Raw genomic sequence first — 27,636 nt, forward strand, 5'->3', positions numbered from 1 at the left:
AGAAAGACATGGAGTGGAGGAGCTTACTCCGATGATGATCTCTATAGAGCCCCCATCTTAAACTGGTCTTGAAAATCAGGATAGTGTCCTATTCTCTTCACTGTTGAATATCCAACACCCAAAAAATGCCAAGGCAAGAGCAAACAAAAAATTTTATTTAAAGATAGAACAGAGAGAGAGAGATTAAGAGAGAGAAAGAGAGAGAGAGAGAGAGAGAGAGAGAGAGAGAGAGAGAGAGAGAGACCTCTTTGAAGGGATAGCGAGAAATGAGAGATGTGTAAGTGAGAAATGGAAGATGGAGACCAGGCAGAAATACATATGAGAGTTTATTTGTCAGAGCTGACAGCCATCTCTCTATAGGAGAGAGAGGCAAAGCAGGCTTGAATGCTGGGACTTTTATCAGGGAGGCTCAGGAATCAGAGACAGGCGGATGCTAATGTAGGTGATTAAGGGTTGGTTTGGTATGAGGGAGTGGGGAGCCTTTCTCAGAAAGGCCCTTGAGTGGGAAAGTGAAACTTTTTCCTTAAAATGGTGGCTGTCATTTAAGATGGCCATCCAGATGCTAAGGACCTTATATTCCCCCTTTTTGTTTTTTATTGGGACCCTTAGGGGGAACAGTGACGTAGGTGGATCTTCTATAACTGCTTCCTGCTGGAAAGGGGTGGCATTTGAATCCTCATTAGAGGCACGAGTTGTCATGATGCAGGTTGAGCAGTGATGGAATGCTGTCCCCAGTGCCCCAATTTTTGATGAGGGATTGGTATTTCTGTAACAAAAGGTGGTTTAAAGTTTGATTAGAGATTTTTTGGATCTGGTATTGAACCAATTTAATGACCAGGGGAAAAGCATTAACAGAAGGCCTATGACAAGGAGAGGGGTCAGAAAAGGAAGTACTCACTGGAGAAAAGGGAGTAACTTAACTGACATCCTTCAGTAGAGGAGAGCTGTTGTTTCCAATGTTTAAGGTCCTGTTGGAGTTGTTTTATCTTGTCCTTTACTATACCAGATTGATTGACATAAAAATAGGATTCCTTATGTAGATACAAAGTCTGCCCTTTGTGGCCTTCAAAGGATCAAGATCCCTTTGATTCTGCAGAACCACAGCAGCTCAGAAACTGAAGGAAGGTTGGGGGTTCTGGCTTTGGAGAAATGCATCTTGAGAGGGCCTCTGGATGTCACTGAATTAAAGGGCAGAGAAAACCATTTTAAATGGTTGTTATGAACAATATGGGATGCCTCAAGGCGGGCTGCTGAGGGAGTGGTGAGAATGACCAGATAAGGTTCATTCCATTTTGCAGAGAGTTGAGAGGAGGATAGGGGCCTGTAGGGAGGGTTAAAAAGTATCAGGTAGCTAGGAGACAGAGTGGGAGAAAGGGAAGAGGCAGAACTAGGCTTTGCCAGAACAGCATTATTGTATGGCCGAAGAAGTTACCTAATGTATGCAAGAAGGGGCCAGAAAAGATAAGGAGCATGGGGTAGCGGAGAATCAGAGGGTGGTGAGCTGAGCAGGAAAATCAGTGTAGATATTGAGGGAGGCTCCCTTCCAAAGTGAAGTCTCTTATGAGGGCAACAAGTTCAGCCTGATGATTTGGATGTATTATTGGGAGGGGAGCTGCCTCTACAACCAAGGTTAGAGAGACGATAGTATACTCTGTCTGACAAACTCTCTCTATGTGTATGTTGCCTGGAGCAAGGAGCCTTCCTGTATGTGGGAAGGATGTGGAAGAAGCTCCTCCAGTGCAAAAATGGGTAAAAGGAGAAGAGGTGGAAGAGTCCTGAGGAGCAGGGAAGAGAGTAGTAGGGTTTAAAAGTGACCACATGTGAAAAGTAAGACTGGAATCTTCCATCAGGGAAACCTGTAGAGATAAAAGGTAGCAACAAGATAAGGAATGTAAGCCCTTGTAGGTAAGGAATTCCTTTAGGTGATGGGAGCCAGGATGGTGAGTTGGGCCCCAAAGGTGAGTTCCTTTGACTTGTTAATGAGTAGAGAGGCTGTGGCCAACATTAGTAGGCAAGGGGCCCATCCCCAAACAGGAAGGTCAATACCCTTTTATAAGCCACAGGGACAAAGGTTGGCCCCAGCATGCATTCAAGGACCTTAGAGCAAATTCTTGCTTTTCAGCCACTTAACGGTGAAATGGGCATGTGAGATCAGGGAGATGGAGAGCAGGGGCCTGGAGGAGGGCCTGCTGGAGCATGGGTCAAGGGCTTTATAACAGAGTGTGATAGGGGTTCAGAGAGTGTGCCCTGGGCCACATTATATAGAAGCTTAGCCAATATAGACTAGTTAAGAATCCAAGTTCTGAGGAATCCTGCCATACCTAGAAAGGAAAGAATTTCTTCTTTAGCAGGGTATATTAGAGATAAGGTCCTTTATATTAACTGTAATGGCTTTGTGTGTAGGGGTCAGGAGGAGGCCTAGGTATGTTACAATTGCCAAGGAAAGCTGTACCTTGGATGGAGAAACCCTATAGCCACAGGCAGAAAGAAATTTAAGAAGTTCACAGGTGTTCTGATGACTGACCTCAAAGGAGGGACTGCAAATAAGGGGATTATCATATACTCTAGCACCATAGGTTGAGATGTATGGATGCTAGGTTCTTAGTCAAGGCCTGTCCAAAGTTATGAAGGCTGTCTGGAAACCTTTGGGGGAGAACTTTTCATGTCAGCTGAGTGGAGTTATAGGGCTCAGGGTCTGTCCATGTAACGGCAAAGATGTCTTGAGAGTCAAATGGAGGGGAATAAAGAAAGGGGGATCTTTCAGGTCTGGTACTGAGAAGTAAGAGGTCCCAGAAGAAATGGTGGAGAGAAGGGTGTACGGGTTGGTTACCACTGCAGATTGGATGGATTGGGATGACCGCAGAGTTGATAGAATGGAGCTCTTGGACCAAGCAGTAGGAACCAATAGGCTTTTTTACTGCCAATATGGGGGCATTATAAGGGGAATGAGTAGGTCTAAGGACTCCCTTTCACAAGAGGTCTTGTAAATGATAGGCTGTAAGCCCTGGAGTATTTGTTGGGAGAGCAAATATTGTGATTGGGCCAGAAAATGGGAGGGGGTCTTTGAGAGGGATGAGAATGGACTTATGGTGTGAGGGAATAGAAGGACTTGAAACATCCCAGACAGTAGGGTCCACCTCAGAAGAGTGTAATGGGAAGGCACTGGCAGACAGAATAGGGGATGGCCCTAAGGTAAGGGTGAGGATCAGGGGAGCGGCAGGTGACTCTGGATTGAAACGTATATGAGGGGAGAAGGGAAGTGTAGTTCCCCATAAGGGGAACATAGCACCGTGGAATGACCAAAAAGGAGTGAGTAAAAATTAGAGAACCAAAAGCACAAACAAGGCTAGGTGTCTGTAAGGGTTGGTAAGGTTTACCTTCTACCCCGACAATAGAGGTTATAGAACAAGTAGTAGGCCCCAGAACTCCTTGAGGACTGAAGATACAGCCCCAGTGTCTAGGAGGAAGGGGATACGCCTACCTGAAATATGCCAAGTTACCCTGGGTTCCCGTGGAGTGATGGTAGTGGTCAGTGATGGGGACCTGAGCCTTGTCCGTCCTCTGCAGTCAGTCCTAGGAGTTGGAAAGGGGAACCCGAAAGGCCAGACGGCTGGGGACCACTATAGACTGGGGGACAATCAATGGCCCAGTGTCCCTTCTGATGGCATTTAGGACAAGGGCCCAGAGGCTTTCAAGGCTTGCAAGGACATATATGAGCCCAGCAACCCATCTGACCACATTTAAAACAGGGTCTGGGAAGTCCCAAGGGACCCTTCCATGGGCCAGCGATACCAGGGACACTGTCTGGACCAATGGCTTGAGCGAGCATCTGATACTTCTGTTTCTGGGCCTTCTTGTCTCTCTCGTTATACACCTTAAAGGCCACTTCCAGAACCTCAGCTTGGGGAGTTAGGGGTCCCCTCTCAAGGCACCTTAGTTTGGCCTTAATATCAGGGAAACTCTGGGAGGAAAAGTAGGTCATTAGTAGTTGTCGTCTCCCCTCTGGAGTCTCAGCGTCCAGATTAGTATTTTGTCATAAAGCCTTGGTCAGGCGGCCTAAATGCTGAAGGGTTTCCATTCTTATCTTGGAAGATTTCCTGGAGCCTTTGATAATTGATAGCCTTATGGGCAGCCTTTCTAAGTCCTGCCATGAGGCAGGTAATGAATTGGTGTCTACTAGTTACTCCTCCAGGCAAATTATAATCCCAACTGGGGTTCCCATTAGGAACTGCTTCATTGTCAATCGGATGGGCAGGGGAAGTCTGATGTACCTCATTAGCACAATTTCTAGCTTCTCCCAAACTTGTCTGAGCTCCTTGGGCAGGAGGGTGTTAGAAAAGATCATATGGACATGGTGGAAAGTCAAATTCTATGATTGAGTCATATATTGAAACTCTTTGATATATGTGGTATATCAAAGTATAGGACCCAGGCCACTTTTCTATCTGTGAAACATCTGACAACGAGAAATTCACATGAACCCAGATTGCACCATCTACCCCAGCCACCTTTCATAGAGGACACAGAGATTTGGGTTGGGCAGCAGCAGCCTATGAGTGTGTGGCAGGAGGAGAGAGGGGTGGAGGGGCCAAAGGGACAGTTGCTGTGGAGGCTTCACTAGAAAGAGAATTGTGATGTGGTGGGGTTCATTCTCTGGGTCAAAGGAGAAGGAGTCCTAGGTAGGATCTTCTGTCCCTTTGGAAACACGTGTAGGGAAAGTGAGAGCTAAGAGGACTTGTACAGGAGAGCAAGAGTTGCAGAGAGAGGGCTTAGAACACAGAAAGGATAAGGCCTGAATGTATGGTATCTCTTTCCATTTTCCTGAATGCTCACAATGGTTGAAAAGATCCCTAATAATATTGGAATCTAGAGTGGCATTAAGCAGCCATTTAGAGTCGTTATCCAAAGGATATTGAGGCCAGATCTGATTGCACAAGAGGATAAGTTTTGAAAGGGGGTAAGGTCTGGGGGAAGAGAAAGAGTACTTAAGTTATCCAGGACACAGCCTAGAGGGGGGGAACTGTGGGAGGGAATGGATGAGGAGCTGCCCATCGTGAGATGTAGGAGGTGAGTTTAGAGGTAGGGTGTCACCTGGTCTCTAGTATCACCTAGTCGAGAGGACAGTTAGTAATACTTGGGGTTGTCACCACCACTGGGTAAGCATCAAGGCAGGAGCCCATAGAGGAACTTGGGCACCCAGCTGGGACTATGTAGTATGAGCTGAAGTTTGTAGAAGGGACAGAAGTCCCTAGAGATTAACCCAAGGCTGAGAGGTAGTCTCACCAGGAACAACTCCCAATCATCCTGGGTGTTTTTTTCTCAAAACCTAGGACCCAAATAAAAGACCACCTACGTACTTGGTTGACAGTAAGGATCAGATGTAGCTGTGAAAGCTGTGGCTGGGGGTGCCCCCGACCACACAAGAACCCTGGGAGTGCCTGATGATCAACAGTCCACTATCCTGGACCCATAGTCATTTAGGTAGACCAGAGAAATGTCCAGTGGTGGGTGCAGAGAAAGTGTTCGACAGAATTAAGGGCCTGGCCCCATTATGGAATTCGGATCTGGGCCGGAGGATGCTCAGTGACCCTTGAAAAGGGGACGGGCACACTGGGGAGCCTGATCCCAGGTTTCAGCACCAAAATGAAGGGAAGGCAAGGAACAGGAGACGGGTAAGCGAGAAATGAAAGACAGAGACCTGGCAGAGACACACATGAGAGTTATTTGTCAGAGCTGACAAATAAAGGTCATCACTCTATAGGTGAGAGAGGCAAAAGTTCTGGAACTTTTATGGGGGAGGCTCAGCGATCAGAGCTGGGCAGGTCCTTTGCAGGTGGTTAAGGGTTGGGTTCGTATGAGGGAGTAATGAGCCTTTCTGATAAAGGTCCTTGGGCAGGAAAGTGAAACTTTTTCCTTAAAATGATGGCTGTCACTTAAGATGGCTGTCCAGATGCTAAGCAAGGACCTTATAGTCTCTTTCTGAAAGCTTCATCCTTGTCCTCAATGCCAATTCAACAATAAGGACAGTTTTGTATTGTTATGGTTTTTTTGAATACTTATTTTTTAGTTGCAGGTGGACACACAAGTATCTTTATTTCATTTTTATGTGGTGCTGAGGATTGAACCCAGTGCCTCACACATGTTAGGTGAGCGCTCTGACACTGAGCCACAACCCCAGCTCATGGACACAGTTTTGAAAACAAGGAAACATGATCACTGCTTTACTGATAAAAGAGAACAGGGGACTCCTGTTCCAAAAACTGTGATTCTGCCCATCAGTAGGAACAGGGGTTATAAAAGAGGTGATCCCAAGGCTATATTCCATAAGTTCTCTGTTGGAGTTGTAATTCACTTGTTAATTTGCCAGATAGTCATTTCTGAGACTTTCTGGTACTATCCCCAAATTCTAGATTACTTCCTTCCTAGGGTACCTATGTACTCAAGGACAGATGAATCTGCTTAAAATGGGAAAGAAAGGTAATCCTTTTTTCTCTGAGATTAGGGAGGAGGAGACATTAAAGAGAGGAGCAGGGAGAGAGGAAGAGAATCAAACATAGCCATTTAAAAAATCCATTGCAGGGGCAGAGCTGCAAGGGTTATATCCAAAAGCATGAAGTGGTCCACTGTTACATTTCCTCACTGTCAATTTCTACATTCCATATCTATGGAAAAATGGATGACAACATCTCCAAACGGCTTCCTGCTGAAAGAGAGTGAAGTTGTGGGGAGTAACCCAAAGTGCTTGTTCTCTACCAGGTGTGTGTGTTGGGGGTGGTGGTGGGCATTTTAGGATATTCAGCATCAGAGCAGTCCCGAGGTCCACAGTGACACGTGCAGGTGACTGAACAAGGCATACAGAGGGTAGAAATCATACTAAGACAGCAATAAACAGGCAGTAAAGCATTAATTTCTGTAAACAATTAGCACAAAAGCAATTATTATTTTAGCCAGTCTGTGAAAACCATGAGGACAGTAACACATAATCTTATCAGTGAAAAACTGATTAAGCTTATCAATGGAGGAAGTTAGTAATATTTATAGATCTATGAGATCAGACTCAAATTAACTCGGCATATATTTGTGACTCTAGAGCCCTTTGCAATCATTATTATTAAGCACTCTCACACAAGGACCCTTCCTTTATAGCCTCCAACTTTACTTACTTTTGGGAGGGCCGACACAATTGTACATCTTAAGTTCCATTAAAAAAAAAAACAACCATTGATTTCTCCTTTTAAATGTCCATGTAGAACTGTGCTTAGGTTATACTCTTCTTCCAGGTATTTTAAGACCAAGTTGGTCAAAACTGATCTTGTTCCTATTTATTCTTAAGAGTCAGCTGAGATTCCTCAGAGATCTCTCTTCAGGATGTGTGCAAAGCCTCTTGTCTTCCTTCATTTTGGAGGGAAAAATAGAATAGTTATCAACCATCTTAATTACAGTACATGATGAATGGGGTAGCTAAGCTCTGTGAGGGGAGCATGACCAACTCTGCTTGGTTGAATGAGTGCTGAATAAATTTATGATTTCCTATCTCTTTTATGATCCTACAAGGGTTTCTCCTGCCAGTCCTTCAAAAACCCTAGGAACAGTTCTTTATTTCTGATTTTTTTCTTTTTTTATGTTTATGTTTATGAGAAATAGGAACATTCATAATTTTAATTGATTCATCTGATCCTATTTCTAATATATTATACTTTGAGGTAAGGATTATAAAACATATTCATAAGGGTATTCATCTAGAGGTCCATCGTGGCAGTTGGTGGGGGACCAGACAAGGCATACATAGGTCAGGGATCATGCTAAGACAACAATAAGCAAGACAGGAAAGCATTGCTTTTTTGTAAACAATTAGCACAAAAGTAAGTTCTATGTCAGCCATTCTCTAAAAACCATAAAGACAGTAACTCATAAGTATACCCGTGAAAAATAGATGGAGTTAATCTATTTAGGAGATTAGGAAGATTTGTAGTACTATGAGATCAGGCTCAAACAGATTCAGGACAAACTTGCGACTCTACAGTCCTTTATTATCATTATTATTAGATACTCTCACACAAGAACTCTTCCTTTATAGCCTCCAGCTTAACTTACTTTTATACCTTCTTACTTTTAAGTAATTAGACAAAGAGAACAAAGGGTGAATATTATCAATAACCTATGAAAATCTGTTGTTCTTAGGATTAAACGATGCTTTATGTTCCTTTGCAGTTTTTAACATTGTTGAGCACATCCCTCATCCTAAGATATGATTCTTCATGGAGTGAGTGATATCACACTATACAAAAGGAGCAGCAGGATCCTTAGCATGCGGAGTTACCTTTACACACATTTCCACATTTCCCTTTCCCATGATAATAATCAGTCAGGTGGCCTTTCCCACAGATCTCAAATATGACTAAGATATCCATATCAACATTTGCCTCCACTAATCATATCTAACACTGTGCCTGATCCATAGTTAGCCCTGAATATATTTTTATTGAATAAATAAATATTGATTGAATGAATTTTTATTGAAAGATGGAATCTACTTTTCATCCCTGCTGTGCATCAAAATAAAATTTTTTAAAAAAAGAAGTTCACAAGAAAAAAGTCAAAGGGAGAAAGAAAAGAAAAAAATTCTGCAGGAAAATGTGAGATAAAATTAATCTAATTTTAAGTACAAAACATGTTTTTAAGTAGAGAAGCATTAGAAGAAATAACAACTAAATAGATTGACTACTTGATAATTAAAATGATCACATTTCAAAGGCTAAAATTTTAAATATACAGAGAAAATATTTGTATAGATTAAGTAGATTTTCTAAATCACAGATTTAACTTGAAATCATATGATTTTAAGTAAGTTGTTAAAAACAGAGATAATTAATAAAAGTCACAAAACTCATAAACAGATAATTCACAAGAGAAACAACTAGAAAATATGTAGCAAACTATGCAATTTCATTAGAAATCAAAGAAATGAAAATAATACTAGTAATCTTTTATCACTAATAAAATCAGTAAACATATTTTTTAAATTCCTGTTAAGATTTATTCGATGTGGTAACATTTTTTTAAAGGGATGCTGAAAGGGAACTCTGAATTACTACATGTTTTCTGAAGAGCAAGTTGGCAATATGACTCAAATACCATAAAATATTCAGGCCCTTTGATTTAATGTTTTCCCTTCTAGGAATCCATCCATAAAAATAATGTGGGGGACAGAAAAACATTTTAACATGCAAATATGATCATTGCAAAGCTAGAGCTGTGGTTCAATGTGATTTATTCCCCACAGTTCATGTATTGGGAGGTTGGTCCCCAGGGTGGTGGTGTGAGAGGTGGTGGAACATTTAGGGGTGGAGCCTGGTAAGATGTCCTTGGGATCTGGTCGCTGCCCTCAGAATGGATTAAGGTAGTTCTCTGCTTTAGTTCTGGTGAAAATGGTATAAAAAGAGCAAGCCTGACCCCAGCCCTTGCCCTTCCTCTTTCTCTCCTCTCACTGCATAATCTCTTCCTCTCCAACATGCCCACAGTGCCACTACCCACCCTGAGGTGGAGCAGCCACAGGCCCAGCTACTTGCACTCTGAGCTAAATAAACCTCTTTTTAAAAGTTTTCCAGCCTCAGCTATTTCATTATAGTAGTGGAAAAGAACTAGCTAGTCACTGCAGAAAACACTCTGGATAAGGATTTGTCTTGCCTACACACAAAACTTCTGCCAAAATTGCCATCTGTGGCATCACAATATGCCTTATCCATCATCATAGTTATTTCACCCAGCATTGCTTCTGATCAAGGGAAATGCTTCACAGCAAATAAAGTGTAGCAAGGAACCAATGCTCAATGGAGTACACTGTTCTTAACACGCTTCCCACAACATCTGCAGAAGATGATTTGTCAGAACATTAGAATGGTCTTTTGAAAAATGAGAAACAGTACTAGCCAGGTGGTAGGACCTTTAAGGCCTGGTCAAAAGGTTTATATGCTCTGAATCAGCATTTGATAATACATGGCACTGTTTATCCCATAGTCCAGATTCATAGGCTCAGGAATCCATGGGTGGAAATGGCTTCCATCTCTTTGCCCTTTCTCATAATATTTCTCCTTCCACAGGTCAGTTAAATCAATACGGGGATTCTGCCAGCTGCTAAGTATATCTGTGTTTTAGTCAGGTTTCTCTAGACAGAATCAATAAGATGTTTGTTGGGGGGAAAGGGAGAGAGATATCAGAAAAGATCTATGAAGGGAACTGGCTCAGATGCCACTCAATTATGGAGGCTAAGAAGTTCTACGAGATCATCTGCAAGCTGGAGATCCAGGGAAATTGGAAGAATAGCTTATCAAGTCTGATGCCCTCAAAACCAGAAGAGCTGATGGTGTAACTCTTACTTTGAGGATAGAGGCCTGAGTACCCAGACAGTCCTGGAATCAAAAAGTTGAAGAACACGAAAGTTCTGATGTCTGCAGCAAGAAGAAAAAGGCATCCTGAATTCAGAAGAGATAGAAAGAATTTATCTTTCTGCCTTTTTTGTTTGTTTGTTTCATTTGGAAATTCTGCCTATTGGATGATGCCCATCCACATTGAGGGTAGATCTTCCCCAAATTAGTCCATTGACTTATAGACTTCTGGAAACACCCTCACAAGAACACCTGGTATAGCCCAGTCATTCTAGTCAAATGCTGAAGCACTGGCTTTCCCTTTCAGGAGGACTTGCTCAGTGCCTATTAATACAATGATTGAGAATTCATAATTCTTTATAAGCTATCTGGATATCCCTTAATCCAGTCAAGTTGATACTAAAAATCGATCATTATAATCTATTCCAGTTATGCACTCTGAAGGTGGGATTTAACCATAGAATGGGTTTGGAAACTATGTTAGTCCATTCAGGCCGCTATAACAAAATATCAAAAACTGGATTGTTTATAACCAATGGAAATTTATTCTGCAGAGTTTTGGAGGCTGAGAAATTGAAGTCTAAAGAGTCACTCACTTTGGCGCCTAGTGAGAGCCCATTTTCTGGTACATAGAAGGTATCTTTGGACTGTGATCTCACATGATGGAAAGGATGAGGCTTCTCTCTGGAGTTCTTTTATAAAGGAATTAATGCCACTTATAAGGGATCCACCATCTTGGCCTAATAAGTTCCCAAAGGTCCTACATCTAAATATCATCACCTTATGGGTGAGGATTTCAACATAAGAATTATTAGAGGGGACACAAACATTCAGACCATAGCAGAGACTTGTTGCTCTAATGTAAGACAGACCTGAGCTCAGACTTCACTGATCACCTGAAATGCACTAGACTCTAATGACTGATGGGACACAGTAATATTTGCAGTTTCCTGGAAATACTATCAATTAGAGCCAGAGTCTGATAGTCCTTGAAAAGTTTTATTATTTCCTTCTCTCCAGTGCATATTTACTCTGGCTAAAGGTTTTAGGTCCGTTTTAGGGAAGCTGGAAGAAAAATGAACAGAATAGATTTTGGGGCACTGTACTGGGGGGTTCTTCTTCAAGGGGAACTGGATCCTTGTATTTGAACGAGTCTATAAACCATGTTTATAAACTGACTGGAGTTTGGGAATTGATGAAGGGACTATGAATCTATTTTATTTTATGACTTGGGTTAGACTTCATTAACTTGACCTAGAACTTCTCTGCTTATACAGATCATGTAAGAATTTAGTAGGCATTCCATTTGTTTCACTAATGGGAATAGTAAGTTAAACTAGCCACATGTATGAGACTTCATGGGTCAGACTATTCTTTTGTTGTTGTTGCTTTTCTCCTCTGTGCGGGAGATAGAACCCAGCGCCTTGTGCATGCTAGCAGGTGCTCTACCTCGAAGTTGCGTCCCCAGCTTGATCAGACTATTAGGATTGTTACTTTGAGTCTGCTGTCTATTACAGTACCCATATCCATCTTGCCTTTGATGACTGAGTGCTCCTAGTTGGCCTGCCACCCTGAGATCTAATTATTGTCATTGCTTTTAGGTTTTTCAATTCAGTGACTCAGTCTCCACTATGAGCTCTGGCCTAAAGAGAAGAGTAATCGCAGAGCTCTTCAAGGTTGTTAGGGCCCCCATTAAAAACTTATTTCTTAAAGTTGTGGTGAAAATCATGTACTTTGGATTCTCCCAGAGTGGATGACAAGTACAATCTAATATTCATAATTTCTCCCAAAGCCTTTGAATCTCTTCATTTACGTTAAACCAAAGCATGTCTGGCAATTATAATTCATTCATGGTGGGTCACCTTTTCATTCATATTTGAAAGAAATAAACAAGATGGTAGAACCCTTCCTAATTTCCAAAGCTGCAACATTATATAGGATCTCGGCTTTGTGAGCCCATATTAATAAATTCGGATTGATTCAACTCTACATTCCTACCACCATATCTACAATGTACATTCCCACATGTTCCCTGATTTCTGCCTGTGTACATATAAATTATTTTTTTTCAGAGTTTAACGTACTGTGTACTTCCTACTGGGACTTGAGTCTAGTTATAGGTATAAAAGTGAGGTGTGGTGGGGGTGTCCTGAGGAGAGTCTACATGGTCTTGCATGGTAGTTGTCTCAGGGATGGCCATTATGGATTCCTCAGGTAATGCAGGGTTAATCCCATTAGATGAGGGTGGAGAGGCCAGTTAACACTGGGTGTGGGTAGCTATGACCACTGGAGATGGGGGGAGACCACTTTTTGTACTACAGGAAGAGGTGGATTCCTTTGGCAAAGAAAACTCATCAGAATCCAGGGCCTCAGTGTCCTCAGTTTCATTATGATCTCCTCATATGACCCCCTTAAACTTATGGAACCCTAACTTTCCTAATCAGTATCCTCACTTTAACAGTAGGCAATGTTCAGGACTGCGAGTTCAGTTTGTGTCCTGATTCAGGAAATTGCAGGATTAGATTATGCATTTGTTTTTTTCAGCATTTTCATCCTTGCAGCTACAAAAGAGAAGAATCTCCTTAGGGCACATATGGAAGCTTGGATCATTTATGAGATGTTTGAACTGGGAATTTACATCTCTAAGCTTAACATTTTCTTTCATTACTCTTTCCAGCTCCATTAGGAGCAGTCAACCTTTTTATATTTGTTATATTTCCAAAAGTGTTTGTAAGTATCTTCTACACAGTCACCTAGCTGCTTGCTTTTTGTAAGTGTTTGATGCGTATCCAAAAGAGATATTTTGCTTACCCCTATTGCTAGAACATTTGATGGACTATCATTATCCCTTTACTATTAGAAATAGTCATTGGTATCTCTACATCTAATCAGATCGGAGAGCTGTCTTAATTCATCCAGGCAGCTACAAAAAATAACTCAGACTTGATAATTTATATACAATAGAAATTTATTCCTCATGGTTTTAGGAGGCTGGGAAGTGCAAGATCAAGGCCCTAGTGGGTTCAGTATCTGGTGGGAACTTGTTCTCCGGTTCATAATGGCACCTTCTTGCCACATCTTCACAGGCAGAAAGGGAAAACATGTATCTTTTATATTATGAGGAAAGAGCCCCCCTGACTTAGTCACTTCTCAAAGACCTCACCTCTTAATACTATCACACTGAGAATTAAGTTTCAACAAAACTATTTCAGAGGAACACCAAATTTTCAGTGTATTAGTACTAAGACCATAGCAAAATCTGCTTCCAGCAACCACAGAACTAATCTTTAGAGCTATATTCCTCTAGACCCACTCTTGACACTAAAATCTGTATATATATATATATATGTTTTACACACACACTCCAGAAAAATAGAAATGAGGGTATATATTAATATATATATATATTAATATATCTTATAGAAATAAATTCACCTTCACCTTAAGGAATTAGCTTACACAATTATGGAGTCCATGAAGTCCAAGATTTTAGTCTGAAAGATGAAGCATAAGAGAAATTTTAGTATAGTGTGAGTCCAGAATCAGGAAGGCGAAGAGAAGAAGTTCCATTCTAAGTTCAAGTCAGAAGGCAGAAGACTGAATTCTCTGTTTTAACACAGTTGACAGAATTATTTCTGGGCTGAGAGACTATGACTCAGTGGCTGAGGGCTTGCCTTGCACGTGTGGGGCACTAGGTTTGATCCTCAACACCATATAAAAAAAATAAAAAAAGAAAATAGAGGTATTTTGTTCATATACAGCTAAAAAAATTTTTTTTTAAAAGAGAATTCTTTCTTACTCAGCTTTTTATTCTATTCAGGCCTCCCATATGTTGAATGAGGCCACTTGAGATGGCAACCTGCTTTTCAGGCCTACTGATTCAAATATTAATCTCATCTCAAAACACCCTCACAGATATAACCAGGAAAATGTTTAAACAAATATCTGGGTTCCTTATGGCCTAGTCAAGTTGGCATGTAAAATTAATTACTCCAGGGAAGATAAAAGAAAAGAAAGGAATCAAAGATCCTTCATGTTTTCTACCTTAGGTTCTTTTATGAATTGTGGGTCAATAAATTCTGAAGACAATAGGGAAGGAAGGATGCAGGTGAAGGGCAAGTAAGAAATGCAGTGCTAGGCATGTTTTATAAAGCCTATATTGGACACTCAGTTATAAATATATGGCTTTGAATCTCAATTGGAAATGTAATAATAAATATAGCCATCAGTACACAAGCTTTGGAGGGAGCGAATGGAATGGCCCAAAGAAAGTATACATAATGAGAAGAATAGAAAGTGAAAGATGAAGCCCTGGAGGATTTTGAACCTGAAAGGACAGAAGAAAGTTAAAGGTACAGAGGCAAAATAAATAAATCTGAAAGAGAACAGAAAAGTAAGGCAGGAATTTCCAGAATAAAGGAAAGTTAAATTATATCATCTTCTGCAGAGAGGTTAAACACAACAAATACTGTTAAATTTCCAATAGAAATGACCAGGAGAAGGTTCTTGTTATCAATTGCAGAGGTGGAATGGATTAAGAAGTAACTTACTGCAGAGAAGACAGAGACATATACTACTGTGTCGGCAGCTTAGATGGATGGGGAAGTAAAGTGATGTAGATGGAAATAGGGTCAAAGAATTTTTATTTTTCTAAAATTTTGAAAGGAAGATAAGTAATAGGAAGAGGAAAGATAGGAAACAACGGTCCCTGGAGCCATAAAATAATGGAAACCAGAACACAAGACCATTTTGGACGTGCTGGGATCCCTGTCTGTTTATGATTTTTCTGGTCTAGGTAAACATAGGAAAGTTTGTCATTACATTATTAAATTGCATTGTGTTATAGGTGATAAATGACAATTTCTACTTTTTAGCTATGTGACCTAGGCTTAGGATCTTACCTAATTCCATGATTTCAAAAAATATCTATATCTAAATGGGAAAAAATATTTGAAAGCACTATGCAAACTACAAACTGAAAAGAGCTATTATAACTGCCAGTAATATAACCACTGGTGGGAGTGACTTCAAAAAAATTGCAATTGTGTCTTTTATGTCTACCTAAGTAATAATAATAGATCCCAGGATATATTTTCTTTTCTTCAGCAAAGGATTCACAAATTCCCTTTCTGGTTTTTCATTCTTTTTTTTTTAATTTTCAAAATACCTACTAAATCATGCCTTTGCTTTCTATTCTATGGTTCATTTGTCTGCTTTCTTCTTCATTCATCTAATGATTTTTTGAGGGGGGAGTAATTGCTGAGGCTGGCTTTGAACTTGCAATCTTTTTTTTAAATTTTATTTTTATTTTTATTTTATTGGTTGTTCACAACATTACAAAGCTCTTGACATATCGTATTTCATACATTAGATTGAAGTGGGTTATGAACTCCCAATTTTTACCCCAAATGCAGATTGCAGAATCTTCCTGTCTCAGGCCCCCAAGCCACTGGGATTATAGGCCTGGGCCACTGCACCTTGTTTCTAACAATCCTTTAAAGATTATCTATTTTATCAATTTCTGTCCCTTGGATCCATCCTGAACGCTGTAACTTAAATTTAACTTTCCTAAATCACTCATTCATTTCCATTATTCTATTCAAAATCCTTCAGTGTCCTCTCTTACCCACCCCCCCGCCCAGGTGATAGAATTTGGGGTTCCTCTGCGTGAAGCAGGTGGCTATGAAATATAGCTAAGAAAAGAAGGTGGCAAGAAAACCCACACTACAAAGAAAGTAATTCTAGAAAGTGAGGGCAGAATGGCTTTTCAACCTTAAGGGTCAACTTCCACATCAGAAAAAGAGAGTGAGAGCTCACATTTGCTTTATTTCTATGGGGGAACTTCAAAGGCTTTCTACAGAATGTTCTTCACCAAATAAGGTAGGAGGTGGGCTTTCCAGTTCCCAGTGGGTCACTCCCAACTCCAGAGCTAGGAGATCAGTCTTTCTAGCCAAGGGAAGACAGAGGTCATTGTGCAATTCATTAAGTGGGAGGAGCCACAAAAGAGCTTGCAATGCCAAACCAAAATTTCGTTGGCTCAAGGCTGAGAGAAGACTTCTCAAATAGCTCAGGGGTGGCTCTGCACAGACCTCCCCAGTCTATCCCCTGCACTAAATACAGGAGAAATTCTGAATTTCTTAGCCTCACATCCAGAGAACTCCATAATGTAGTCTCTACTTTTCTCTTCAGCCTTCTAACTTATACTTTGTATCTAGTTATCTTCCTCCTGGCTTAAATTTTATGTGTTCTTTGTTTCCTAAAAGGCATCTAGATGAGCCATGCAGCATAATAAGAACAGTGTAGTGCCAAGAACCACCATTCCCACTGAAATGAGATTGATGTCCACACAAGTTCTGCACTGCACGACCTGCATAAACATAGTGGTGGCCCCTCAGTCACAACAGAAATATTCCAACTTCTAATATTATAACCTGCAGCTGGGTTGCCATTTCCATTCATCTAGAAACCTACATGTAGTGAAATTCTAATAACTCTATCTTTGAACTCATAAACCTAGTACTCACAATCTTCTTTAAGTTAACTTCACTATAACCATCTGGCCCAATTTTCAACATAAATTCTCCATTATAAGTGAGTCTATAAATAAGTCTCTACAAATAGAGAGTCTATTTTGAAATTTTGTTCTTTGACTTTCCATCTTATTCTTTCTTAACCTATCCCAACAATTAAAAAGCAATCCCTCTTTTGTTAATAAGAGTGTTTCTCACCACCTCCAAAATATCTTCAGTAACTAATCTATTTCACAATCATCCTAAGTTATTACTAAGGTTATAATGTGTGCTCAATATTTAACTCTTGGTTAATACCATGTTTTATAATCTTTTGTTTGTCGAACCTCAAATTTTATCAACTACCTACTAGACCATGATTCCTTGGTGATTGTAACTTTGGCTTTTATATCATTTGTATTCCCTAAAAATAATACAAGTTCATGTTTATTCATTTGATATTTTCACTAAAATTTTAAAGTTATTGAGTTTAACCCTCATGGCAATCTGAAAAATTCCTAAAAAGCTCACTCAATTTGAAATTTGTAGTGTAATTTTGTAAATATTTTTATCATTTGCCTGTGAGTGCCCTCATCCTGGACTTGATGTGACTATCTGAAACCCCAGCTGAGCCAAGGATGGTCTTCCTTGGAGTATGCGCTCTGAGGCTGCTTGTCCTTTTCTTGACCACCATCTCCATTAAAAATGAAGTCATATAGTCACAAAAAGAGTAGTGAGACTGAGAGAAAAAATTGAAATGATATCCTCTTCAATCTTTTTATACTCCAGGTCAGGTGTATGCTAGGACTGCCCATTTACATGATCCAGTGAATTCTTCTTTTAGAAACAAAGCGAGTTTCAGTGGGGTTTCTGTTATTTTGCAACTGAATGGGACCTTACTCATAATTATGTAATATTTTTCTATTATCTTCATTTTGTGTTTGCAAAACCCCATTTTTGGTGTTATAAGTAATACCCATATGGGGAAGATAACCTATATTCTGCCATCAAGTTACTTACAATCTAGTAAGTGAGATAAAATATGTGAAGATAATAGCACAGCTTGATACATGATAAATGCCACATGGCATGTACAGAGGAAAAAGTAGATTTCGATAAAAGATATCTGGAAGGATCACAGAGGCTTCCTATAGAAATTGATAGTAGAAGTGGCCTGAGGACAATGTAAAGCTTTCTCAAGAAATGATGAAAGATTTAATAGTATAGAAGTAATTTGTATAGAAATAGAAAGTAAACTAGCAATAAGTTAGGCCAGAGTGCATAAGCTTAAAAACACTAAGATATAAACACATGTGGGCTTAATTTTTTAGAAAACAGGGAGCCGTAATAGGATTTTGAGATGGATCAAAGTATTGTAAAATTGCACTCAGTATTAAAAGAAGAAAATTGGCACCAGTATATAATCAAAGAATTTGGGAAAGGAACATTTGATAGTGTGAATCATAAGATCTTTAAATCTCTTTTTGTTCATAGTGTTTTCTTAAATATTTCAAGTGAACAAGAATGTGAAAGAGTTTAAATTAGTAGCTGTCTGGTGAGGATTCTAATTATTTATTATATCTGTATTTTTCAAAGATTAATGTTTTGCTCAAATCTATGAAGCAAGTGTTGCTATTGCTGAGTTTGAATTACTTTGTTACTCTAAAACATGTTAATAACCTTAACTCTCCACTTAATTCAAGGGTGGGGATTATTACATTTTCATGAAATACCCATAGGATTGAAAGTAGAGTGCATTCTTTGGATAGTATTACTTAGGTAACTTGAGAGAATAAATTTTCTTATTTCTTTGTCCTTTATTCAGTTATGATTGGCACTTGGAAGCCTTGTTTTTGCATTGGGAGCACATGCTTAGGAGGGAACCCAGAGATGTTCTCTTTTACCAAGTTGTGGGCAGAAAATGACATACAATTCAGCACAAAGCCAAATAAAGAAGCAAACACCCCACAGACTCCTGAGACAGGCCCATCTGGAATTCTGGGTGTAGCTGTGGTCACATGCCAAAACTCTACTCTGGAGGAGTTAAATAGGACTCTTTCCCAGAACTTCTGAGAACAGTCATGGCAGGGCCTCATTTGACTGTCACGATGACAAGTATCTGATGACCAGTTGCTCAGAGGTTTGGAGGAGTCCCTTCTGCCTAGCAGCTGCCTAACTGGTCCCAATCACTTAGGAGAAACCATGTTGCTCTGTGACAAAGAAACTCTCTTAATCTGGAAGATTAGATCTCACTTGATAATCCCGGGATTCGTAAAGAATTAAGTTATATTTTGTTTGCTTTACTGGTAGAGTCGAGGAATCTTGTTATGCATTTAGAAAGATTTTCACTGAACTATTAATTTAATTTCACTTTTTTAAAAGAAAAACACAAGTTCTGTGTAAGAAGGGTGATTGCCTACATATTTTTGTATCTCAGAAAAAAAATAGAGCTGTTGCAAAGTCTTTCTCCTTGGTTATTGGCTAAATAAAAATCACTGACATTTCTACTTTGCATTCATATTGCAAACCTGAACAGATAAACCTGTTTCAATTTTAATAATCTCTACAGAGCAATTATATCTGACATGAATTTAGTCAATAATACATGCTTCTGTTTTTAATCTGTAGAACTTACCAGAGAAAATGCAGTTCTAGGAATAAACTGGGGCTGTGATAAAAAAGCAATTGAGAGTGCAAAGTTTTAGAGACAAGGGGACTGAGAGAGAGTGCTATTTCCAAGGAGTGGCTCTTAAGGGAATAGTGGCCTTATTGTTGTGAGTATGCCTAAAGGGTTTATTCCTCCTGTTTATTTATTTTAGTTCCTATGTACTCATCTGTATTAGCACTAATAAATTACTCTTTGCTTAAGCACCCCCATGTAAGAGCCTATTTCCTCCTAGCCTGGAACATTGCCACCACTACCACAAGATGAAACAAGCATGAAAGTTTGAGAAGTATTGCAGTGAAGCGACATTCTACTTTATTTTCTTTGCTCTTCAGATAATAATAACTCTGGGGAAGGGAGAGAAGCTCCAGAACTGCTTTGTTCTCTTCAAAGCTTAAGCCTGGGGAAAGAAAGTAAGACAAGACACCTCTCAGGCCAAGAGGCCACAAAACACATCAGTCCTCTGCCTTTGTCCTTGTAAGTTCAAAATGATTTTTTTTTAAAAAAAAGCTATGAGCAACAGGTAGGGGGAGGAAATCCCTTAATGGTGACATATAAACCAACACTTTGCTTTATGTACCCGTTCCATTGCATTTTCTCTTGAACAACGCAGAATTTTAAGTGTAAAGAGGAAACAAAACTAATAAAAGCATAATGAGAAACTCTGGATTCTCATTGAGCAATCAGATACTGTAAATTAAAGGAGCACATCTTTTATGGACATAATTGTAAATGGTTCAGAGAGTAGATATAATTACAACTTAGAGGTACACAGATGAATACAGATTTACTGGGGTTTACTGTTAGTTGAGATGCTGGTTTTCAGTTGAAGAAAACAAAAGCAAACATAGCACCCATGGATTGTCAAAAAGAGCATTGTGGAAGGAACCTAAGTGGCCATTGATTTGCAGCAGGTGAGCACCCAGATCCCCGGAGGGAGCAAAGGATAGGAGCAGGACTTTCTCCAGGAGCATATGTTTTCCAGGTCAGATTCCTCTTTTCCAGCTCACTCACATCCAGGTTCCCATCCTCGCCTCGGCATCAGGTTCTGGCCAGCCAGATTCCAGCCAACTCTGCACACTCTGTCCTTGACTAAGGAACCTTGCCTTTCCTGCCCTTGTCCACTCAAGTGTAAAATAAGATATCAGATGACCTCTTATCTATTTTTCAAAACTAACATTTTAAAGTTGAAGTTATGGATTTGAGACAAATAACTAGATACTATATTTACATGTCCTCTTGGCTTGAATGTAGGTGTGTGTGTGTGTGGGGGGGGTGTGCACGTGCATGCCTAAGGTTCTTTCTAGATCCTGTTGTAATTACTCATACTTTTTCTAGATGTCCTTGGTTAGTCCCTAACTTACCTCTGTCATCATTGAGAATATCAAATTGCCTCATGAATTGTCTCTTACTGCTCAATCTAACATTTTCCATATTCAAATCATGTGAATGAACTTCCATTTCAGCTGAACCTCTCAGCTCCACAACCGTGGAAGTGTCAAAGAGAAGGAATCTGGAGCTCTCAGGGTGTGATGGCAGCACATCTCCAGAGGTGTAGATTGTTTTAGGAAAATTTATGGACATAATTGTAAGTGGTTCAGGGAGTAGATGTAATTACAACTCAAATACTACTCATGCATGCCATTATCCTCACAATCTCTTGATGCTGATTGAACACATGAGTCTTGTTTGCCACGATTTCCTCACAGTTGATGAAACAACTCTCCTCTTGCTGATTAGGTATTTGATTTTGAATTACTGCTGGCAAGGTTTAGAGTTATGGCCACTCTTCTTTGAATATTGAATGAATGAAATATATCCAATTTGATGTCAAAAAGTTGGTTTGATATCAAAGCCTTAACATATGAAGTCCTGAAACTGTAAAATGTCTTTTTTTAAAATTATAAACATATTTTTAAAATAACCCCAAAGCTTTGTGTGTTTACTTATACCACACATACTATCATTTTTTAAAATTTATTCTTTTTCTTTATTTTTTTAAACTTCAGGAAGAAATTGGTAAGGGAATTTATAGACCTTTGTATGTTGTCCAGCTTTCCATTACCATAACAAACACCTGAAATAATCAAGTTATAAAGAGGACAGGTTTATTTAGGTTCACAATTTTCGATGGTTCAGTCTATCATTATTTGGCCCTGTGGCTTTGAGCCTATGATGAAGCAGCACATTCTGGCAGAGTTCACGTCGTGAAGCAAATCACTCACCTTGTGGATGGGATGTGAAAGAAAGAGAAAGAGACCAGGTTCACATGGTCCCTTTCAGGGCATGTCCCAGTGATTGGAAGACCTCTCACTAGGTGCCACCTCTTAAAGTTTCTATCATCTCCCAATTGTACCTCCCTGGGGAACAATTCTCTAACACATAGGCCTTCAGGGGACATTTCAAATCCAAACTAGCATCAAGAAACTGAGAGGTACAAGAGTTGGGTTGGTACATCCAGTTGCTCAACACATTTGTCCAGAGCTCACCCTCTCTTGACTCCTTTGTGCTCCAATGCAGTTTTATTTAGAAGATAAGCAATAATGTGTCTTTGGAAATTCATATTCAGTGTTGCTGCATGACTCATTTCTGGAAGAAGAGGTCTTTTACCACCTTTTAACATTTGCAAAAGACAATAGTTATGTTTGCATGGAAAACTCTTGACTGCTGACTTCATGAGGATTGGAAAATCAAGTCCTCTGAATGCTTGAGGAGATTGTCTTTCCAATGTCTGGGTAATCCCCAAAGAACTCAGAAGATGACCCCTGACTAGGTTTGTTGAGGAAGATTATTTTTATACTTTCATCTGTGCAGACAGATATCAATAACTTGAACTTTCAAAACTCAGCTCCATAACTTCAAAGATGTTTCATTTAAAATAACTTGTGCTCTTCTCTTATAGGTTTTGCCCAAGTAACGGGGCTAACTACTTTGCCTTCCTTTTATTGGCACACCAGTAATATTTCCTATGTGTACCTCCTAGTGAATAAACATGACTGTTCATTTTATCTCTTTTTTGAAAGAAAAAGGAACAATTATCAATCATCTTATTTAGTTACAGTACATGATGAATGGGGGTTAGCTAAACTCTGTGAGGAGCATGACTAACTGCTTGGTTGAATGAGTGCTGAATAAATTCATGAATTCCTCATATCCTATCTCCTTTTATGATCCCTACAAGGGTATCTCCTGCCAGTCCTTCAAAAATCCTAGGAATAGTTCTTTGTTTCTGATTTTGTTCTTTTTTTTTTCTTTATGTGTATGAATTTCACCAGAGGAAATAGAGACATTCATTTTCATTGCCTCACCTGAACCTATTTCTATTATATTTGTATTTTGAGGTAAGGATTATAAAGCACATTCATATACATTTGAATTAATCTTCAGAAATACCTCTGAGACTAGCATAGATGGTCAGGATATACCCTGTTTTAGCAACTGCTTTTCCTTTATAGGACATAAGATTTATTAATTGCTTGTTTATTATCTATCTGTGTGACTTGCTCAGTGCTTGACACACAGTTACTTCTCAGTCAGTACTTGTCAAATGAATGGATGATATTATGAATAAAAATTTTTATCTCTATGTTATAATCGGGAAGATAGACTCGGAGTAACTTGCCTAAATTCAAAGAGTTGAAAATAGTCTAAGTCAGGGCTCAAACTCTTCCAGACTTTCCTTTTCCATCCTGCAGTTGCTAGACTGGAGACAGAGTACCCAGAGAAATTTCAAGAACAAATAGAACTGGTAGAAGTCCAACAGGAAGTACATTGATGTATTACTTTCCTGTGTGCCATGAAGTAGGTGGTTTGGGATGAGGTAAAGAACCTCACCCCCCCCCCCCCCGCTGGTACAAAGACCTCTCCACAGGTGTGGCTGTATACTGGACCGGTAGTCAATGACGGGTAAGATCCAATTACAATGGTACCAACCTAAGACAGGAGGCTGACGCCCTGAGGTCAGCTCATTCGAAGACGGGTAAGGACCATATGTAGTATTGGACAACCTAAGGCAGGCACGGTCCCCAAGCCACATGCTTGTTGTTTAAACAGAGAGGGGGAGATGTTGAGAGCCACAGCCAAAGGGACCCCAGCAAACCTTCAGACTGCCAGCTGATGATTGGCTCACAGCGGCCCCAGCAACATCTAGCTGATTGGCTCCTCCACGGAGCTGCTCATTGGGGGACTTCTTTGGCTCTGCCCACACAACCCAGCCAATTGGCCTCAAGAGCATGAGAATTGTGGGAGGTGGAGAGGCTGGTGTGGGGGAGAGAGGCTTGTGGAAGCTGGTGGTGGCAGTTGGGCTCTGAGGGTTTTTTCCTGAGGAGCTGTTTTGTTTGGCGTTTGTAGTTATAAAAATAAAGTTAGTTTCTTTTGACAAGTGGCTCCTGAATTGTGCCCAGCCAGACTGAGGCATTTGGTGGCTCGCACAGGGAGTGACTGAGGGTAAGTAAACTGCTCGCCCCTGAGGGCAGGGCGAGAGGATGGGTAGCCATTCTAAGTTTCCTCTTTTGTTTTGCTTCATTTTTGTTTTAACTTGCCTGTCCCTGGAGATGAGTGAGACGGAAGAAAAACTGCTCACATCTGAGGAAAAACTATTTGCGTCTGAGGAACAGATAGGGAGAAAGGACCGATGCACACGTCAGGAGGATAGAAAGGCTATAATGAATTTTTGTTGTTCCATTTTTATTGGATTCTGTCTCAGTTTTGTTTGGCATCATCTTATTGGGTTGTATTATAGTAGAAATACGGGATCAGAAATTAGTAAAAAACAAACCAAAAGACTGTTAAGTAAATTGTTAGAGGAAGGAAGCTTCCCAGTAAAATCAAGAGCAGTCAGGGCATACGTTGATATAATACAAAAATGTAGCCCATGGCTTTTTAAGGAGGAGTTGTTAGATATATCACAATGGAACCATAATGGTGAAGATTTAAAAAGAATAGAAAAGAACAACCCAGGGACTCTGCCAGTTGGCACATTGCCATTGTGGACATTCATATCTGGTTTGCTTAGTCCAAAGCCTTCAGTTCAGACAAAGGTAGAGGAAGGAGAAGACATATTGATTCAAGTAAAAGAGAAGGTCTCTCAAGTTAGTCAGAAAGAGGAAAAGATTCCAGTAAAAGAGAAGGTCTTTCGAGCTAGTGAGACAGAGGAAGGAAGTTTAGAGCAGAAAAAGCCATCAGGGGAAAAGTTACAACAGGAGACTGCTAATAACACCTTTCTATCAGAGAGCGAAAGTGTCCAACCAACAGCACCACCTCTACAGGAGACTGCTACTAACAGCATTCTATTACCAGAGGGCATAAGTGTCCAATCAACAGCACCACCTCCATATTCTAGGAGACTCCCAACCTCCGCAGTTGATAGTTGGGATCCTGAGACAGGATCTCAAGTATGCCCTGTATTTGAGGTAGGAGGGTAGCGAATTTACCAGGGTTTAAATTTCAAAACAGTGAAGGAGCTAAAAGAGGCAGTAACAATCTATGGTCCTCAAGCACCCTTCACTGTAAGCTTGGTGAATCCATTACCAACTTAAACATGACGCCAGCAGATTGGGCTAATATTTGTAAAGATGTGCTAAATGGAGGACAATACCTGTTATGGAAGGTTGCCAATGAGGAATTTTGCAAGGAGACGGCTAGTCAAAATGCAGCAGCTGGTTATCCTCAGAGAAATCTAGATATGTTGTTAGGAAAGGGACCTTATGAGGATCGGCAGCAACAAATTGCATATGATCCTGGTGTATATTTACAAATTGCTGTAGATGCAGTTAAGGCATGGAAGACTTTACAAGGACATGGAGGTTTACAAAGTCAATTATCTAAGATAATACAAGGAGCTAATGAACCTTATGCTGAATTTGTAGATAGGCTTATTCAAACAGCTACCAGAGTTTTTGGGACTACAGAACAAGCAATGCCATTAATAAAACAACTGGCTTATGACCAAGCAAATCGTTGTTGCAGAGATATCATTAGACCATGGAAACAGGAAGATTTAAACACATATATTAAATTATGTAGAGACATTAATGAACAAGAGCAAGTCATGGCAGCTGCAGTAAAACAGGCTTTAGATGCCAGAGACATTAATGAACAAGGGCAAATTGTGGCAGCTGCAGTAAAACAGGCTTTATATGCCAGGCCAAGAACATGCTACAGTTGTCAACAAACAGGACATTTTAAAAGGAATTGCCCCATAGGAGGAGGGTTTAACAAAACTAGGTATCAAAGGAGTAGAATACCGGGTATTTGCCTACTATGCCGTAGAGGGAGACATTGGGCTAATGAATGCCGTTCTCAAACCACCATAGAGGGTACTCCATTACATTGGGCTAATGAATGCTGTTCTCAAACCACCATAGAGGGTAACTCATTATCAAAAAATGAACAAGGACAAGGTGTTTATCCACAATATTGTGGACAAAGGCATCGGGCTCCATTGCCAAAAAATGGACAGGGGGCCCTAATGCTTCGGGGCCCCAAACCACAAATATACGGAGCACTGGAGAAACCCAGCAACCCCATCAGGGTAGTGCCCAGGACACATTGTCCATCAGATCTCTCATCAGACAAACCAGAGGGAGCTCAGGGTTGGACATCTGCACCTCTGCCAGAGCAGTACTAACTCTAGAGATAGGAGTTCAAATCATTCCCACAGGGGTAAAAGGACCTCTTCCCAAAGGAACAGTAGGCTTATTATTGGGACACAGCTCTTCTACTCTAAAAGGACTTTTGATAAGTCCTGGGGTAATTGATCCCGATTATAAAGGTGAAATAAAAATTATAGCCAGTTCTCCAAAGGGTATATCAGTAACTTCACCAGGAGATAGAATAGCACAGTTACTAATAATACCAAGCCTACATGATAAATTTTCCAGTCATGCTGTAGAAAGAAGTTCCAAGGGATTAGGCTCCACAGGTGTAGATTGGGCTATGCTTTCTTTAAATTTAGATTCTCGCTCCATGCTAAAACTAAATATTCAAGGACATGAATTTAATGGGCTACTGGATACAGGTGCAGACCTTAGCATCATCTCTCGTCAATAATGGCCAAAACATTGGCCATTACAACAAGCCATTCAAACGCTTCGAGGCCTAGGAGTGGCGACTAATCCCAATAGAAGTGCAATGGTATTAGATTGGAAGGATCCTGAAGGATGTGAAGGAACTATACAGCCATATGTATTGGATCGTCTTCCCGTAAATTTATGGGGACGAGATGTCCTAGATCAATTAGATTTGACATTAACAAATAACATCAATGAAAATGCACCCACTATTATGGCTAGACAAGGTTTTAGGAAAAGAAAAAGATTAGAAAAACAAGAACAAGGTATAGCAGCACCAATACAAATAGATCAAGGAACAGACAGACATGAGTTGGATTTTCACAAAGGGCCACTGAGACAATAAAAATTACATGGAAATCAGAAAGACCAGTATGGGTTCCTCAGTGGCCCTTGACTAAAGAAAAGATACAAGTAGCCCATGATCTGGTCAAACAACAATTAGCAGAAGGACAGATACAACCTTCTGTATCTCCCCATAATACTCCCATTTTTGTCATCAAAAATAAATATGGTAAATGGAGATTATTGCAAGATTTAAGAGCCATTAATAATGAAATGGTCATTATGGGACCTGCTCAATCGGAGATTCCTCAATTGTCTGCTTTGCCAAAAACTTGGTATGTTTTAGTTATAGATATTAAAGATTTTTTTTTCAATTCCAATTCATCCTGAGGATAGTCCACGTTTTGCATTTACTATCCCTGCACTGAATCACGAAGGTCCTGATCAGAGATATGAATGGAAAGTACTCCCTCAAGGGATGGCTAACAGCCCAACTATGTGTCAAATTTATGTTAACAAAGTAATCCAGCCACTTAGAAATCAAAATCCTGAACTACAAATATTTTATTATATGGATGATGTATTATTAGCACACAAAGCTAAAAACACATTGCTAGAATGTTATGCCACACTTACAAATTTATTAAAAATTATAATCTAGAGATATCAATAGATAAAGTACAATTAAATTTTCCAATTAATTATTTAGGAGTTCTATTATC

General features: G+C 39.9%; 1 pseudogene; it reads left to right on the top strand.

Annotated features, from left to right (window-relative positions):
- The first annotated feature begins 3,078 nt into the window (after positions 1–3,078).
- Positions 3,079–27,636, top strand: part of LOC101973653 (sodium/myo-inositol cotransporter-like) — an 81,577-nt pseudogene continuing 57,019 nt past the window's right edge.

Source organism: Ictidomys tridecemlineatus, chromosome 3 (genome assembly GCF_052094955.1).
Source record: "Ictidomys tridecemlineatus isolate mIctTri1 chromosome 3, mIctTri1.hap1, whole genome shotgun sequence".
Lineage (NCBI taxonomy): Eukaryota > Metazoa > Chordata > Mammalia > Rodentia > Sciuridae > Ictidomys > Ictidomys tridecemlineatus.